Consider the following 17,500-nt stretch of genomic DNA (forward strand, 5'->3'; position numbering starts at 1 on the left):
ATGAGTGTCAAAATTCAACATTTTCACAATTTGTAAGTTCATAATATTTTCCATTTTAAGTTTCCATATTAGTAGCTAAAATTATGCCGAGTTGTTAAAATTGATGAGTAGAACTAAGTATAGTTATAATTAATAACCAAAGTCTGTTTAATTCCACAATAATACGTTTGACAATAAAAGTTGTTGAAATTGATGAATATAACTAATTATAGTTATAATTAATAATCAAAGTCTCTGTTTAATTCCGCAATAATACGTTTGACAATAATATGTTTTCTGTTCTATATATTCTCTGATTGGATTCGTTGTGACCCCATGTGAATGTTGTTGCTGATGAGACGGCGTCTTTTCCTTTTCTGGGTGTCTTTTCCCTCCTGAAACGTTGTGACACCCCGACCCAAGTTGGATCGCATCCGAAAACAAACACTCTGGGCCTGCCACTAACCCCACCTGCGTGTTCGGGCAGATCTGAAAAAGAAAGTTTCGAGTGAACCCAGTAACAGAGAGCCTGCAGAAATGAGAGAGTCATTAAAAAAACTTGCAAATAAAACAGAACAAGAACATGTTCAGGAAACTATATTTTATAATCATTTTGACGTCATGCATCACTAAATAGAACTAAAAACGAATAGATTCTTCTATATTTACAATTTTTTTAAGAAAATATCCGGGCCCGTTTTTTTGTCGCTTTTCCCCATTTTTCATAATTCGGACAGTCATGTGAATCATGCTGATCTTTTTATTAACAGAATGTATTATTTGCCTGGCCATAGTATCCAAAGACTTGGAATTTAAACTTGTCAGAGTAAATTCAGAGCCGGTTTTTTTTGTTCTGATTTTTTTGTCTGCGCAGGGTAAAAAGTGACATGATCATAATATGGCAAGTGTAAAAATACAGAATTGAAATATCATGATTCGGTACTGATTTACTCTGAGCGTGCACTCCGGGTTATGACAAATGGGATTATAACAAGTTGGAACACCATATTTTCTAACCCCCCCCCCCTACTTTTTGAAGAACATCTCCTTCCAGCTTGACGTATTAGCAATGAATTAAGCTTTCCTCTTAGTCATGCAAAACACACCAAAACAAAAGGCATCATCAAACTCTCATTAAAAATTTTCCAGAACCTGAAATTGGTGGCGTCATAAATCAACCAAGCATTCCAAGACAAGAGTTTGACATCAGACTACAGATTTTTACAGATAAGTTGAAAATAGAAGATATTTGTTTATTTAGGGTTTCTCTAACCTCAATGACTTAGAGATACAGACCTTAACATGACCGAACAACAGATAGTTTCAAAAAAATCTTTATAATTTGCAGCAAAATGAAGACTCTAAGCTTGCTTACAGCTCGAAAATTAGAAAAAAAAAGATCAGCTGAGATTCATGCGCAGCTGCTATTTTTGGAGCCTCAATCTGGAAACAAAAAGGACACCAAAAATGAGAAACCACGCAAATTTGATTTGGTGGACAGAATTGCACGTTCGTGATTTCTCGTAAGATTTTTAAAAAAAGAAAAACATTGTTAATTCCTTTGAGTATGAACTATAAAATACAGAACATAGTTTAAAGGCAATGTAGTGTTAAAAATTATAAATGAAACAAACGTCACATATTGTGAAAGTTTAAAATTGTATTAAATTTACAATGTGCTAAAATATCGACAAATTAAGTGAGATGAATTATAATTGAGAAAAAATTTTTTAAATGCTAATTCTACAATTAACATTTCAGAGAAAAGAGAATATTTTAAAAAATGCTAATCCTCCAATTAACATTTCATAGAAGACTAAAAGACGCCCTAAAACTACATCAAATTAAGAATGAACTTGAAAGATTTGAGATTAGAATTCAATACAGAAACCGTTGGGTCTTTTAGAAACTCATTCCAGAAATAATTTTTTATTTATTTTGAGAGCCCGCTTTTTAGGGATATTCCGCCTCAAGGTGAGAGGCAAATCGTTATACCAGTCAATTGCTTTTTTTGAAAAACAGTTTTGCATTATATTTGTTTTTTGGTTTGCTCCAAATGACAGCTTGTTTGTACGGTCATTCATTTTAGCGCTTAGGGTGGCTAACTTGAGTTCATCGAAAGCTGGTAGATCTGCTTTTAGAAGCTTTATAAAATATATACTAACCCGATACTTTATGAGGTATTCTACTGGTAAGATTTTGTTTTTGATCTTGAGATCAGTGGTCATGTCAAATTTGGTTCTATTGAAACATGCCTTTATTCCCCAGTTCAATTGTTTAATTAGAGTAAACGGAAGTGATTTTTTAAGACCTGAGAACAGAACAATTGGGTAATGCAGATGACTTAAAACAAGAGCGTTCAGTAAAGCAGATCTAGTTTTTTCAGGAAATATTTTTTTGATGGAGTAATTGACTTTTATGCCAACAGCCATTTTTCTTAGTACATTTTTTATTTCTTCATCGAAAGAAAGATTACAGTCAAAATGAACTCCCAAGTATTTCACAACTTTTTTCTCGAGAACTGTACATCCGTTAACAACTATTTCTTCGATTTTGTTTCTTTTAGGGGCTCCAAAAATAATGAATTCGGTTTTGCTTTCATTTACATTTAACTCCTTTTTCCTGAAAAAGTGAATGAGTTTAGCAATGCTTTTTTCAAGATGTAACTTTAATTCAGAATTTGTTTTTCCACTGCAAAAGATAAAAGTATCATCAGCGTACTGGATTTTATTAGAATTCACATCAGTATCATCTTTCATATCATTTACATATATGTTGAAAAGCCGTGGGCCTAGCACAGTACCTTGTGGTACTCCACGGTTATGTGCTATCCAATTTGATTCATACTTCGTGTTTGACTTCGAATTTGACTTTTTGCACACGGTTTTCTAGATAAGATTTTAGAATTGTATTTGCTTGTGCACTAAAACCTAAAAGTTTAGTTTTGTGCAGAAGAGTAGGATGTGATATCGAATCAAAAGCTTTAGATAGGTCTAAAATGCTCCTGTGACGATGTTTTTTATTGAGATCATATCTGATTCTTTCAGTGCAATATAAAAGAGCATCTGTAGTTGACACTTTTTTTTCTGTATCCAAACTGTGTTGTTGCAAGCAACTTATTCTTCTCTAAATAAGCTAATATTTGATCTCGAAGAAGGATTTCGAAAATTTTAGCTAGAGCTCCAGTAAGCAAAATTGGTCGATAATTTATTGGATCTTCAGGATCATCTTTCTTGAAAAGAAACAACACGCGGGCACGCTTAAGGTGGCCAGGAAAACGTTGCTCAGCTAAGAATTGGTTAAACAAAAAACAGAGCGGTTCAGCTATGTGATCTCTTGCATCTTCTAAATCCCAAGCTGGAATGAGTGATGGACCCAACGGTTTTTTAACATTTAAATTGTTGAGTATATCAAATATCTCCTTGGTTGTCGTATACCTGAATATAAATTTGTTACTGTGGCGAGCCAGATTATTACAAAATTGATACTGTTCTTTGTTACCAAAATATTCACCTAACGCTGAAAATTTATAGTTGAGAAGATTGGTAATATCATTTCCAGTGGTCGAAACCGTTCCAAAACTGTTTTTGAGTCTTGGTATTTCTGTCTGTGTTTTTTCCCAGTTTCTGATTTCGTTGATGAAATTCCACCTTTCTCTTGCACTTTATAAGTTTCGAAACACATCTAGCAGATGTTTTTCATTTTCCTGCTTCAAAACATTTTTATTGTCATTATTTGATGTCTTTGCAAACTTTTTTTACTGTGTTTTTTGATATCCATTGTTTATGTAGCGTTAGTTTAGGCTTGTCATGGCGTCTGAAGACGGTCTTTTGTGGAGCATGCTTTTTAATTACCGTTTCCAATGACGAGCAAAAGTTTTTATACATGATTTCAGGATTTTCTGATAAATAAAATGATCTCCAGTTTATCTTTCCAACATCTACGGAAAAGGCATTTTTAGAGTAGTTTGTTTTATCAAACACAATTTTTTTGATAGCTTCTTTTTTATTTTTAACGGTTTCACCAATTAAAGTAAGCGCGGCTAAGTGATCACTTTTTAGAATCGAGTCTAGCGTCTGGAAACTAAAAAAAATTTCGCATATAACATAGTCTATTAGCGACTTCGTTCTTAATGTTTCTCTTGTTGCTAAAGTTTTATTTGAATTCAGTAAACCGTACGGCAAGATCAGAGTTTCTAGGAGATTTCTTTCATTGCAATTAAAGTAATTAAGGTTGTAGTCACCTAGTAGAAAATTTTTTTTATTTTCAGTCGCTGCTCTATCTAAACCCAGGGCTAGCTCTTCCAAAAACAAATTTATTAGTTGTTTTTTTTTGGACAGTAAGCCAAATTTATCAACGCGGGCTTTTTATTTATTTTACACTCTACCCAAACCTTTTCAAAATGGTCTTTTGACATTGTCTCTAAATCATTTCGTGCTTTTGGATGAAATTTTTTTGGAACGAACAGAAGAATACCACCGCTTTTATTTTTCTCTTGAAGATCAATACGTCGGTCGCATCTGAACGACACTAAGTATTCTGAAAGTATCGACCAAAGCGGAATATCGTTGACTGATTTCAACCACGTTTCTGAGAAGCCCGAAATACAATTGTCACCTAGGTCAGATAGAAAATTCTTAAGGAGCAACCTTTGTCCAAGCACGCTTTGACAATTTTGATGTAGAAACTTTAATTGATCGTTGTATTTTTTCATTAAGGTGGTAAACTGCGTGTAATTGAGAGGTGGCCCTGGGTTTAATTCTACGTCACATGACAAGAACAAAAGAAATCTAATGACAACCCAGGAGTAAAAAAAATTCCTTAACAGGCAGGTAAAAATGATCTTCTTCTTTGGATACGCATTGTTATTAGACATGCACGATGACATCCTCTCACTCTTAGGATTTATTGGTGTAGTTGTGAAGACCCAGTTTCTATTTGATGTGATTACACACAAAATAAGAAGCAGAATAAAGTGGAACTGAAGCTTCATTTTGAAACAATAAAAATAAAAGAAGGCAAATGAAACTAAGAATATACACCAAAACAATTATCTCGACTAGTATTGACCTCTCATATAATTGTAACTCTGTCTCCAATGATTGCGATATTTTGGGTATTGGTTCGGATTACGTTGGTTGTTATTCAGAGCTATTAAATTTTTGGATGTGGGAAGCAATTGAGAAAGCACACAATTTTTAAAAAAAGGTACACCTTGTTTGCAATGGAAATGCAAATAATCATAATACAAACTATCATAGCTTGGCATGGCTTTCATGAGGTCGTACACATTTGCAACTTTATAATTTTCATCACCTGCTAATGCATTTATTTTATCATTAAAAAGTTTAATGCGCTCATTAATATGTTCGTTTTTTGGCAGATTACGAATTGGTGGCACTTGCATTAGTACAATTTTCTCAGGAGATAGCGTGTTTCTTGTTAAACCAACCAAATCTGTATATTTCTCAAACAACTAGTCAATGTTTTTTGTTTTTCTTTCAGAATTGAAATCGTCCCGCCTGAATGAGAACTGTTTTGATCACTGTTTTGGGCAATTGTTTAACTACTTCAATTTTTTCACAGGTTGTATTTCCTCGATAATCATGTACGCAAATATCTTCTGGTATAGTACTATCCCCGACCAATTTTTTCACCAGACTGCTTCCAATAACAAGATTATTTGTTTTTGTGGTAACTTCTTTTGGCTCAAAACGTCTTACACGAACCTCTTAAATGATGGGGGGGGGGTTATATTGGTTCGAGATTTTACCTGATTCCTTTGGATCGTCATTTGACTGCTTTTTTTTAGCAAAAATTGACCTGCTGAAATAACAAACTCTTTGATTATTGAGTCTTTTCTTCAATTTTTTTGAACAAATCTACATAAATTCTGTACAGTTCATTTTAATTAGGCAAATTTAACTCCTCTTGGTTCATCATATTGATAATTAAGATCTATTAAAGTTGTTAAAAGTATGAACGAAGAATTACTTCGTATGATTCATAATTCTTCGTATGAACGAAGAATTATGAAATAAGAACGAGATAAAGAAAAGCTAAAATTCTGTTTCAATTTGTCTTTTTTCTTCTTTAAGAACACATGAATAAAGCAAGGTGAACTGTTCAAAACGAGAGATTGCACTTTTGTGTAAGATTAGCGTCAGACAGTGGAGGAAAACTCAATTGTAGATATTCCGTCAATAACTGGTTTTCCCAGCAAGCTGAGTTTCCGATGATTGTTTCACAATTTCTCTTAGAAAGTCACTAACGGGCTTGAACTTGATTTCTCTCAAACACTGTCCTTCCATAAGAGAATGATTTGTACTTAAATTTCTTCATAGCTGAATCAAATAGATATTCTTTGACTTTTCATTTTTTCTTTTATTTTGGGTGGCTTGAATATGGATTATAATTAGGAAAATAAATCGCCAGTGACATCGAATTTGGTAGCTTGTATCTGGTAGAGCAATTACATCGGCAGCGCTTGCAAATACTTTCTTTGAAATCAAAAATATTTGCTCCTTAGATCGTCTTTGAGATATCGGTTTCTAATTTACCAAAGTTGCTCTCCTTGAAGTGGAAATTTAACTCTCAAAATCTTGTTTAAACCCTTGATATTAAGACAGGATGATATGAGATTGAAATGAAAATTACTGATTGAAGACAATCGTTGTAAACTTTATCAGTAAAGTAACTACTTGATTGCGTTCATTTTGAACTATTTTTTTGAATTCCTTCCATTTGCCTGAAGATAGAGTCACTGGCATACCAATTAATTTATCCATCAAACATGACCGCCATTATGTAACTTTTGACCAGACCCCATTTTACTGATATTTTTGTTTCACCTGACGTCTTTGGATGTGCAAACTTCCAATTACCTGTTTGTAGAACAATACTCAATGAATAATCCCAAGATAAAGTTTCTGAAAAACATATGCACGGGTCTTTGTAGTGTCTTTCCGATGAAATAGTTTCATTCGTCGGAAGAATCAAAAATTGCTTGTTTTGATTTCTCTGTAAGGAAACATGCACATTTTTGCGCTTATCGAAAGTTAAACAATTCACCTTGCTCCAAGCACTAGAATTTTTAAGGTTTTTTTCCTAGATGCATGTTATTGTCCACTGCTGATGATTTTTGTGTAATATGCGTATAGATAGCTGTCCTTGGGTCAAGAATTTTTGGTAGTTCCTTTTTATAAAAGGGAAGAAAAAACCTTTCAAGAATTGACCCTTGAGGCCCACCGATGTTGACTGTTCAAAGTAAGATTTTCCCTCTGACAAGACTTTACTGTCTGCTGTCTGTAAGTCAAAAACAAAACAAAAAGTTGAAAAAAGCTCTATCAAATCCAATTCGCATAATTTTAAAAGAAAGACGAAAAGATTAACGGTATCAAATGTTTTCTCTAACTCGAGATGCTTTCTCATCGGCATTTCGCTTGCCATAAGTATCTCATACAATCTGTTGTAGTAGAGAAGCCATTGAGTAATAGTTGAACAATTTTGTTTCGAAAACTACGTTGACATACGCAGAGCTATTGTAGCAGAGGGATCGAGTACTGTTTATACATTATACGCTCAAATAGTAAAGACAAGGGTTAGGCATAACAAGAAGCCCGTAATTCTTGATAACTAAATTGATTGCGTTTTTGAAATGAGGGCGTAAATGTACTTTTCTCCCCAACCTGGGAAACTCAGAGTTGCTAACACAGCTATTGGATGTAAATGATTGGATATAAAGGGTAAAGCAGAAATCTTGAATTTCGGGCTAGTTCCATCAAAAGAGTTAGCTCCACTACATATGTTTTTGTTTTCCTCGCTCGGAGCTTCTTTGTTAATGCGAATGTCATCAATAAACTTTTTTGAACTTTGATGTAATGGGAAAACAACTTCAGAATCGTCTTGAGCAAAAATAGAAGAACAGTAACTGTTGAAACATTCCTCAATGTTGTTTTTCGCATAAACTTTGTTCTCCATACACACTTTTTTCTCCGGCAGAGCTGGCTGTTTTGATATTCGGCCCATCGAATATTTGTACGAATCGTTTGTTGACCAGGCTTTGCTTCTCAATACGAAATTTTCTTTGCGTTTTAGATAGTTTGCAAAGCTGTTCTGAGTTTGTTTTCTAAATGGATTCTGTTAGAGGAAATGTAAAAGGCGCAGTGGTTATTCCAGATTTTTTCAGTGGAATTGCAACCTAAATCAATCATTCTATTTTACTGTAAAAATAATCAAACTTTTTATCAATTTAGTTAACTTAAGACATTGCAAAATAAAAACGTTCCATATCTGACTCGACATTTAACTCAGAAATTCCAGCTAACAATTGATTGCGACCTGACAACATATTCTCCTTCAATAATTCGCTACACAAATTAGCATTACTACTAAGAGTCTAGTGAGCTAGCATGACATTGCAGTGATGGCATATTCAATTCTTATGAATTCCATCAAATATTATTTCTGTGTGAACAATTACTATTTATTGAATGTCAAATTGTTTGAGGAAACTTAAGGTCATCATTAAAAGAGAAAGTGATAAAGTAAAGGGAGATTCGTTTTTCTTGGACATCTAATACTTTCTCCTGACTCATTTGCAGAACAAATCTGCACTGAGTCTACAGCTGCTGCCATCTGCGGGATAATATAGGTGATAATGACGATAGTAATCTCCTTGGCGACGTATGAACAGCAACAAAGGAAATCTAAGTTTGTTCTCAAAGCTTCCATTTGGAATGTTAATTGGTTTCTATTTGTTCGTACGACGGCCCCATGCACTCTAACTTTTCTCTCTGATTGCGACTGGATTGAATACGGTTGACTTATTAGGACTTTTTGTTTTTTATTAATTGGATTTAACTAAAATTCTGTTGGGCAAGAAAATTTGGTATTTATAGTTTTTGAGAAACTACCCAACTCACTCGTCCATCTACACCTAATAATTAACGATCTTAATGCAGTCCAGTTTTTCTCTCCAATCGTTTGATCGTTTCTGGATTGAATATGGTTGACTTTAAGGACTTTTTTGTTTTTCCTTAATTTGATTTATCTAAACTTTCTATTAGGCAAAAAAATTTGGAATTAATAGTTTTCGAGAAACTACCCAAATTCACTGGTCTATCTATACCTAATAATTAACGATATTTCAATAACACCTCACGCAAAATTTACTTGATTTTAGTCAAATGGAATCTGGAGAATTTGTCAAAAATCGATTTTTTCTTCTATAGATAAATTAGTATCGATCATTTGGTTCCTGAGAAACGCGCAATAGATCGAAATTTAATGTCTGAACGGTTGAAATTTACAAGTTGAGCAAGTTCAAATTGATACTCTAGAGCTTAAATTTTGATCTTGACAACATTTTGATTTTGGAATTCCACAGGAATTCCAAAATCAAGTTTGGGTTGAGCTAATTTTAACAAGACAAAAATTATCCTCAAAATCAAACGTCCGGGTTCAAAATTTTCGGGTAAAATTTTCAACTGATTTCTGTCATGACTTCTTCTGTCCAATGCTGTTACATTGTATCGCTTGTTTTGCTCTGGTACTTCGAAACTACACTTTTATCTCGCTCTGATTGACTAGTTAGATCAGAATTGGTTCTTAGATCCTCAGACATTATTGTTGAGGTCCATTTTCGTTCCCGAATTTTTAACCGTGAAATTATTTTCCTCTATATTTTAAATAATCGTTTTTAAATTCAGTAATCCCCATTTAGAATTCGTCTCATATGCCAGCAACGTTTCGTTGACAATTACCTCCCAGATTTTTGATTTCGTTGTTTTGTTGGCCGATGACATTACGCTACAGGCCAAGCAGAACCACAAAGCACCATTTATCTTGTGCGACCGACAGAGTTCTTATTTGACAAATCTGTACATGCAGCGCCAAACCAAAAATTGAAATTGAAGAAATTAATGCAGTAATTTCGCAGTTTCATTTAGAGGAGCGAGCGAAATTTATCAGGGGCGTAGATACGTGTTTTGGTACCTTTCTGTTTCTTCATTTCTTCAACTGATTCTTTATCTTGACTCATTCTGTCCAATTACAGTTACCAATGTATTGCTTGTTTTCTCCATTACTCCAAAAACTACAATTTTGTTTTCTCGCTCTGATTGACTAGTCAGATCAGCATTGGCTTTTAGATTCTCGGTTATCTCTTTTGAGATTTCTTCTACTTTTGATTTCTAAAGCGTTAACATAAATCTCTCTATAAGGTTAAGTATTTCGTTTTAATTTCCGTATTCGCTTTTTGCTAGACGTCTCTTATGCCAGCAACATTTTGCTCAAAATTAATTTGAAAATTTTGATTTCGTTGTTTTGATTGCCTATGACTTTACTCAACAATTTTTCTTGTGCGACGCGACAAAGCTCTCACGAGGTAAATCTGTACATGCAACGCGAAACCATAAATTGAAGTTGAATCAATTAATGCAGTAAATTTGTGCTTCCAATTATAGAAAATGCAAGGAAAAAAATTATCATAGGCATTGTTACTTGTTTCGGTACCTTTGTGTTTGCCGACTTTTACATAAAAGAACGGGCGTTGGGAAAGGTTTGAAGCAATTGTTTTTACCGCAAACCACTCCAGAAATTTTTTATGGGACAGACTTAGCTGCTTTGACAGTCAGATCACCCTAGAAATCTTACCAAGCGGATTGAACAAAAGCCGTGACTCCTGATGAATAGAATCTATGGCAACCACTGAAGTTTTAGCATAGGAACAATCTTGCCATAGAACTGATATTAGGCACTTCGGATACGCCCAAAAACCCCAAATAAACTGCACACCACCTGCACTCCACAAAACAGCACATCGTTGTAAACGCGTGTAAGCTTTCTTCATTAAGAGCGTTCATTTTTATTGTTTTTTCAAGTTCAAGATTCCATCAACTCAGCAACTCAACTTCATAAGCGCAACATAACATGGCATCATAAGACTGACTGCGACGTATGATACGCTAGACTTCAGCATTAACCTACAGAGACAATCAATAGTCCGCGATATGCTTGATGCGGAGACAAATTCCTGCTTAGGAAAATGAAGGGGGACCATGTACCGCAGCTCGATCTCAGTGAGAGAGCATTCTGCATGAAAGATGTGTTGGGAGAAAATTCTCAACCGAAATTTATTCCCTCTCGAACGAACTCAAACGGATAAGGTATCCAAGCTCCAAAAGGCTCATAACTAGTTTCAATAGTAGTGCTAGATCTTGCAAAAAAAACTGATGACCATTTTGCAGCTTGGGAGAATTTGTCCTTACTCTGGTTAAACTGAATCAGCAAACCACAGAACGTGGAAACCATAGATCACTAGTTTTATCTACAACTGTTCTCAAGAATTTCAATGACTTAGAGATACAGTCTTTTAAACGACCAAGTAACTTATAGTTTCAAAAAGAAATTTGGTCGTTTGGAGCGAACTGAATGATCAAAACCTGCTTAAAGCTCGAAAACCAGAAGAAGAACATCATCTGAAATTCATTAGCAGCTGCAAATTTTGTACCCGCAACCCCGCCACGACAGCGACACCAAAAATAACAAGTAATTTTAATTTCTTTTTGTGAGGAAAACTACACTTTGGCGAAATCCTGTACGATCAACGGCAGATACTGGAGGAAAACTCAATTGTAAAAAATTATGTCAAATAATGATTTTCCAATAAGGAGCCAGCTGAGTTCATTATGATATTCTTACAATCCCTTTCTGATATAGATGATTGACTGAGGCAAAACAAACAGTTTACAGTGATAGCTTTATAAGCTGGATTTCACCCTATGATATCTTGGAATTCAACAGACAGCATATACACATACAATCAACATTCCGTGAAAAGTATGATGCAAGACAAATTCTTGTTCAGAAAAGTTAGATGGGATGGACCACTTAACGCAGTTCAGTTGACTAAAAAGTGATCTCAGTAAGATAATTGAGTTGGTGAAAAAGTTTAGCAAAAAAACTGACGACAGTTTTGTAGCTTGAGAAAATGTTTATCCTGACACTGATCAAATGTAATCAGTAAAACACAGAGTGTGGAAACCATAAATCAATAGCTTCATCTACGACTGCTCATGAAAAGGACCCAAACCAAATTGTATCTGAGGAGTAGAACAAAGTTAAAATTCTTCCTTTTTCCCAATGCAAAAAAGCGTGAGGATTTCTTCAAAAAATTCTAAGAGAACAAAAAACAAAAAAAAAATAAATTTCGCCTTCAACAGTAATTCATTGCGTCTATTTTTAGAGATTCAAAACGAGGTACAAAATAAAATTTGCAACCTGTAAGCTTTAACAGGAGCTCGTAAGAACAGAAACCAAAAATTCTTTGATAGAGGAAGAGCAAAGATGGCACAGGATTGAAAAGACAAAAGCGAGCCCCAGAGATTCCGGATGTGCTGCAGATGTGGAAACCATATTCAACCTATTAGAAGGCTAGCAAGGACAGAAGGCTGGGCAGAGTTGTTAATTGAGAATCTGCCCGGCGGCGGTTGATGTTTCTGACTCTCGCTATTTTTTATAATGACATTCCATATATGGACAATCATGACAGACTAGACAAATTAATCCAGTGGTATCCGAGAATATTTCGAGTATTTCTGACAGCTTTAGGAGCATCCTAAAAATTAAAGTACGTCGAGATTAATCATCCGCAAACAAAATTCAAAAAGGGGTTACAATCACGGATTAACAAAAGGTAATAAGAGAAGTTGCCAAAACAGATTCGCCGTGACCAAAACAGGCTTAATGATCAGAACCTCGACGAAGCATCCTGCAAGAGAAATAGAAGCACAGGAAACCTAACCAATACTCAAAATATTTAATAGCCATCAATGAGTGGTATCTTCGGAGAAATTCTCCAAGTGATATATCTCTAGTGGTATCATGTTTTTGATGTTTTTGATGTTAATAAAAAAAATACCGAAATAAACAAATATATAAAAACCTTAAATAATACCTAAAAAGTGAAGTGCCCGAAAAATATCCTCACTTTTCTAACCAAAGCTGTTACATCAGCAAGTATTTAGCTCGTAATTAAACTGCCAAACTTGTAGTGTTCTACGTAACAAAATTGGTTAATCAAAAACCAACGCTAAAATCAAGAAGGTTACGATGAACCCTCCAGTGAGGCCTCCTATTTTTTACATCTGCTGCAGATATAGCAATTGTTGTTTCCAAATTGGTTCAAGGGTTAGAAGAGCTTGAATATGTTCTGGCGTTTTCGTTTGTTTTGTTTGTCGATTTCGGCTGTTCTTTTTCGGCTTTCGTTTTCCTTTGCAGACTGTTCACCTGTTTTGTCGCCTGTTTCTTTGTTCTTTTTGCGGTTTTTTGAATTAATTTTTTTGCATTTTTATCTTTGCCTGTTGTTTCTTTTTTCTCCCTGTTAAAGCCAAGGAATTGATTTTAGTCAATCTTCAACCCATCTTCAACCCTTCGTAAACCCATCCATTAATGTTCTCTTCTCTTCCTTTTGTCGATACCCTGAACTTGTGCACAGTCCAGTTTTGAAATCTTTTTATATTTCAGTTGAAGCAATGACGTAGGAGTGGATTAAGCGCGATTTTTCAAGCATAAAATGTAGTTGCTAAAAAAGCCATCGTGTAAGTATCTTGCAGAAAAAACGGCTATCTTGTAAGATTCTGGTGGAAAAAAACGGCTATCTTGCAAGATTCTAGCAGAAAAATAGTTATTCTGCTGGATTCTGACAGAAATCTTGCAAGAATATACATATTATTGCAAGATTCTGACAGAAAAGTGGTTATCTTGCAAGATTCTGGCAGAAGTCTTGAATAATGTGCATATTATTGCAAGGTTCAGGCAGAATCTGCCGGAATCTTGCAATATAACCAATTGATTTTGACTCGGGTAGATCAATATTGGTGTATAGAACCAGAAAGGTAAGGAATTTGAGGAAAATGAGGAAAATGAGAACTCTCAATACGAAGTTTCAGAAATTTTTGCTTGGGAAACTAATTATTCCTATTTGGAACCTCATATACGGAAATTGAGTTAAATTAGTACATTAGTTGCAGTAAATCCTATATTAGCTGTATCTTCAGACAATCGTTAGTTAAAGAAAAAGCAAAAATGCTAGCTTTCTATCGTATCAGAATTTTTTCCTTACCGTAAATCTGTATTTGCGGAAGATTGCTTTGAAATTGCTACTCAACAATGCAACTCCAGCTCCAACTAAAGCCAATTAAAAGGCAATTTTTTCAGATCTGATAATTGAGATCTTAAAACATCGTATATGGTTAATACACAAACTGAAAAATGATCCTTACAAGTGACAGGTTTCTACTAGTGATGCTCTTTTTTATAAAATGTGTTTTTTTTTCAAAATTAGACATTTTCAAATTTTCTCAGTTTACTTAAAGTTGTATAAGACGTTTTTATGCCAAGAATAGAAATTTACACCGCAATTGGTTAATTCTAATGTTTGACCAAGAATTTTCAAAATTGCCACTCGCACCCCCCAGGTTGAGGTCCAGACCCAAATTGGTTTATGATCAGACCCAGTCGAGCGCACACCCGTGTGTTCGCAGACCGAAATTACATGGTCTGGAAGGAAGTTCGAGCGCACTACAGTCTGGACGATGTTCGGGAGATGGTCTGATCAGAGGACGATTTGGTCTGAAAAGTCTGATCATAGGTAGATTCGAGCGAACTTGGGTCTGATCAGAAATGTTTTCGAACGCTACTGGGTGTGATCAGGGGCCATTTCGAGCGCATTATTTTTTTACTGAGAGATGTTGGCTCTGCATTCTAAAGCAGCATTCTGATCAGAGGCTCATCTAAAGTCCGATAGCTCTGATCAGAAAAAAAGGAGTCCAGCTTATAGCAGAGGCCGGTCCCTTTCAGAAGAAATTTTGATCAACTGGAGAACACGACCTTTCTTATGGAAAACTGTCTAAACTCATCCATTGAGTCGGAAAAATACACTAAGCGGTACACTAAATAAAATTTGCTCTCAACGGTTGTGTTTCGTTTTCTAGACCAAAACATTTATAATTAATTTTTTCTTAGATGAATTAAATACTGCAAACATCAGTTTTTATGAAAAGAATATATTATAGCAAAAGTAGAAGTTTGTTTCAAAAGTAAAATCTTCCTCTGATCAGACTTTTTCAAGCGAACTTGAGTATGATCAGAGCCGATTTCGAGCGCACTTCAGTCTCATCATAAATGGCTGCAAGCGGAATTGCATCTGACCATAAATGCTTCAAGAGACACTGGGTCTGATCATAACTTCTTCGAGCGCACTTGAATTTGATCATAGTCTGATTAAGGTCTGGACACTGGTCTGTCTTTGAGTCTGGGCCATGGTCTGAAGATGGTCTGATCAGAACATCTGCGGTCTGAAAAGTCTGATCGGAGACCTTCTGTGTCTGGAAATTCTGATCAGAGATAATTTCGGTCTAGAAAATCTGATCAGTCGACAATTTGGGCCTGGACCTCAACCTGGGCCGCTATAAGAGGCACAACAATATAGCTAAAAAAATCGAAGTTTATCGAACGGTAATTTCTGGGAGATGAGCCCCCTGTTTCGTAACGTTAAGGCAACCAGCAAACGGCATCAGAACGGCAGAAAAAGTAAAGTTTTTTTGACAGTTCTTAGTCCAGGATAGGTCGACAATGCGTCATTGGAACCTAACAATAATCAGCCTTAAACCATCGCAACCGATTTATAGCTTGTCTCATAATGTTGCAATAAGCGAACGTTTCGAAAACAAAGTCCACATTACCCATTTGCATGCTCAATTGCATGTTTTGGCGTTTTGGTCATTTCAAATCTATGGGAGAGGTTATAGTATATTAGAAGGCTCGACAAATAATATGTTGTTTAAACTCTTTTTCACAGTTTTCTAGGTAAAATAGAACAGATATGATGTGTATTTGAAATAGTAAGCCTTACGTAGTTCAGAAAATGACATAATAAATTTTCATGCTGGATAGATAATAGCTTTGCTCTTTTTAGCTGCTGTTTTATTTTTAGCGTTGTTTTTGATTTGGCTTGAAACTTTGGCAAAAAAGATCCAGACGCACTCGACCAACAAAAGACTACTTGCCTGCGATCTTGTGTACACATTCAACATTCTGGTTAATGCGCAAACAAATACTCGAGGAAGCGGTCAAAGATTATGCAGCGAGAAAACTGTTTAGCAAAAAAAAAAAATTAGCGGTCGAAATTCCACCAGCTATTAGTTCTTGATGAAGCAAAAACCATGTGATACTTCAGATAACTTTGATACACAAAATTACAACTGTTTGTGAACATTAAACAGATATGAAAACTTGGGTACAAAGTTGAAACAATTTGAAACTCGTATTTAACTACTGTTAGCTTTAATAATTACTAACATAAACTTATGGAAAAACTACTTTTAACGCAGTTAAATGGTTCCTTTTTACTGAGAAACAATATTATCATTGCCAAGAACTTTTCTGCCGGGAACTGCTTTCAATTTTTTGAAAATAAGGCTCAGTTGTCTTGCGCTTCTAATTTAAAAAACTGAAACCGTCAAATGTAACTTCTCAATTTTTATCAGGAAGAAGGAAGCAATTATCATCTAGGAAAAAGAGCTTAAATTAATTGTTTGATAAAAAAGAAATCATTCGACAGCTAACTTAGTTATCAGACCATGTTCACAAACATTTCTGCAAACTAAAACTTTTAATTTTTCCTGATTTTATCAACCATTTAATAAACTCAATTTAGTGTCTTACTGGTAGAAAAATTGGGGTGTTTCAATTCGTAGTTTCCTAATTCCTCTCTCAGATATCTTTGAATGTCCATTCAAATTAAACGTCATATATCAGCTCATTTACATATTTCATTCACCTGAAAAAATCTTCACAGCAAATATTTCCTATTATTTTCTCTTCAATTTCGAATATCGTCAAATACACTTCCAAGATTACCACCCGGGTCAAGATAACATCCGTTTTAGAGCGAATTTTTGTAAGAAATGCGGCGAATGCGTTGAATTTTTGTAAGAAAAGCGGTGATTGCGGCCAATGCGGTGAAAAAATAGTTAACTTTTCATCGCAATTCTTACAAAAATTCATTGCGCAATACAGGGCATATCTTACAAAAATTCATAGCATTGGTTTTCTACCGTTTACTTAAGTTCAAAGGAAGTAGGAAAGACTTAAGTGACAGTTGGCGCAGTAGAATAAGAAATTGAAGACTTGGAGGAGATGCGAGGTTCGAACCCGTGTATGGAAGTGTCTTTTTTGCAAGAATACCGAGATCGCGGTGAAAACAAAAAATTCGGCGCAATTCACCGCATTCAGCGCAAAAAGAAATACGCCGCATTTTTTACGGGATATCACCGCCAAACTTAATCCCTGGCAAACTGATACTATAAGCACAAAGTTTCAAAGAATCCAAGCAATAGCTGAACCCTAAATTTTTTTGCTTCATTGTTAGTTTTTCCGGACTATGCTTAATATATCAGATTGACAATTAATGCTTCCAATAATTCTCTATGTAGTACTATGATGTGTACCAGAAATG

The 17,500-nt window shown here is 34.9% G+C and overlaps 1 long non-coding RNA gene across 1 annotated transcript in view; it reads right to left on the minus strand.

Moving 5' to 3' along the window:
* Positions 1 to 10,671: 10,671 nt before the first annotated feature.
* LOC142356363 (uncharacterized) overlaps positions 10,672 to 17,500 on the minus strand; it is a 24,365-nt gene continuing 17,536 nt past the window's right edge. Inside the window, exons 2-3 of the long non-coding RNA XR_012761402.1 lie at positions 13,072 to 13,403; positions 10,672 to 10,825 (exon numbers count right to left, since the gene is read on the minus strand). This is a non-coding gene — a long non-coding RNA (uncharacterized LOC142356363). The remainder of the gene's footprint in view (positions 10,826 to 13,071; positions 13,404 to 17,500) is intronic.

The sequence above is a fragment of the Convolutriloba macropyga genome, unplaced genomic scaffold, assembly GCF_964194025.1.
Source record: "Convolutriloba macropyga unplaced genomic scaffold, txConMacr16.3 SCAFFOLD_1663, whole genome shotgun sequence".
In the NCBI taxonomy this organism is placed as follows: domain Eukaryota; kingdom Metazoa; phylum Xenacoelomorpha; order Acoela; family Convolutidae; genus Convolutriloba; species Convolutriloba macropyga.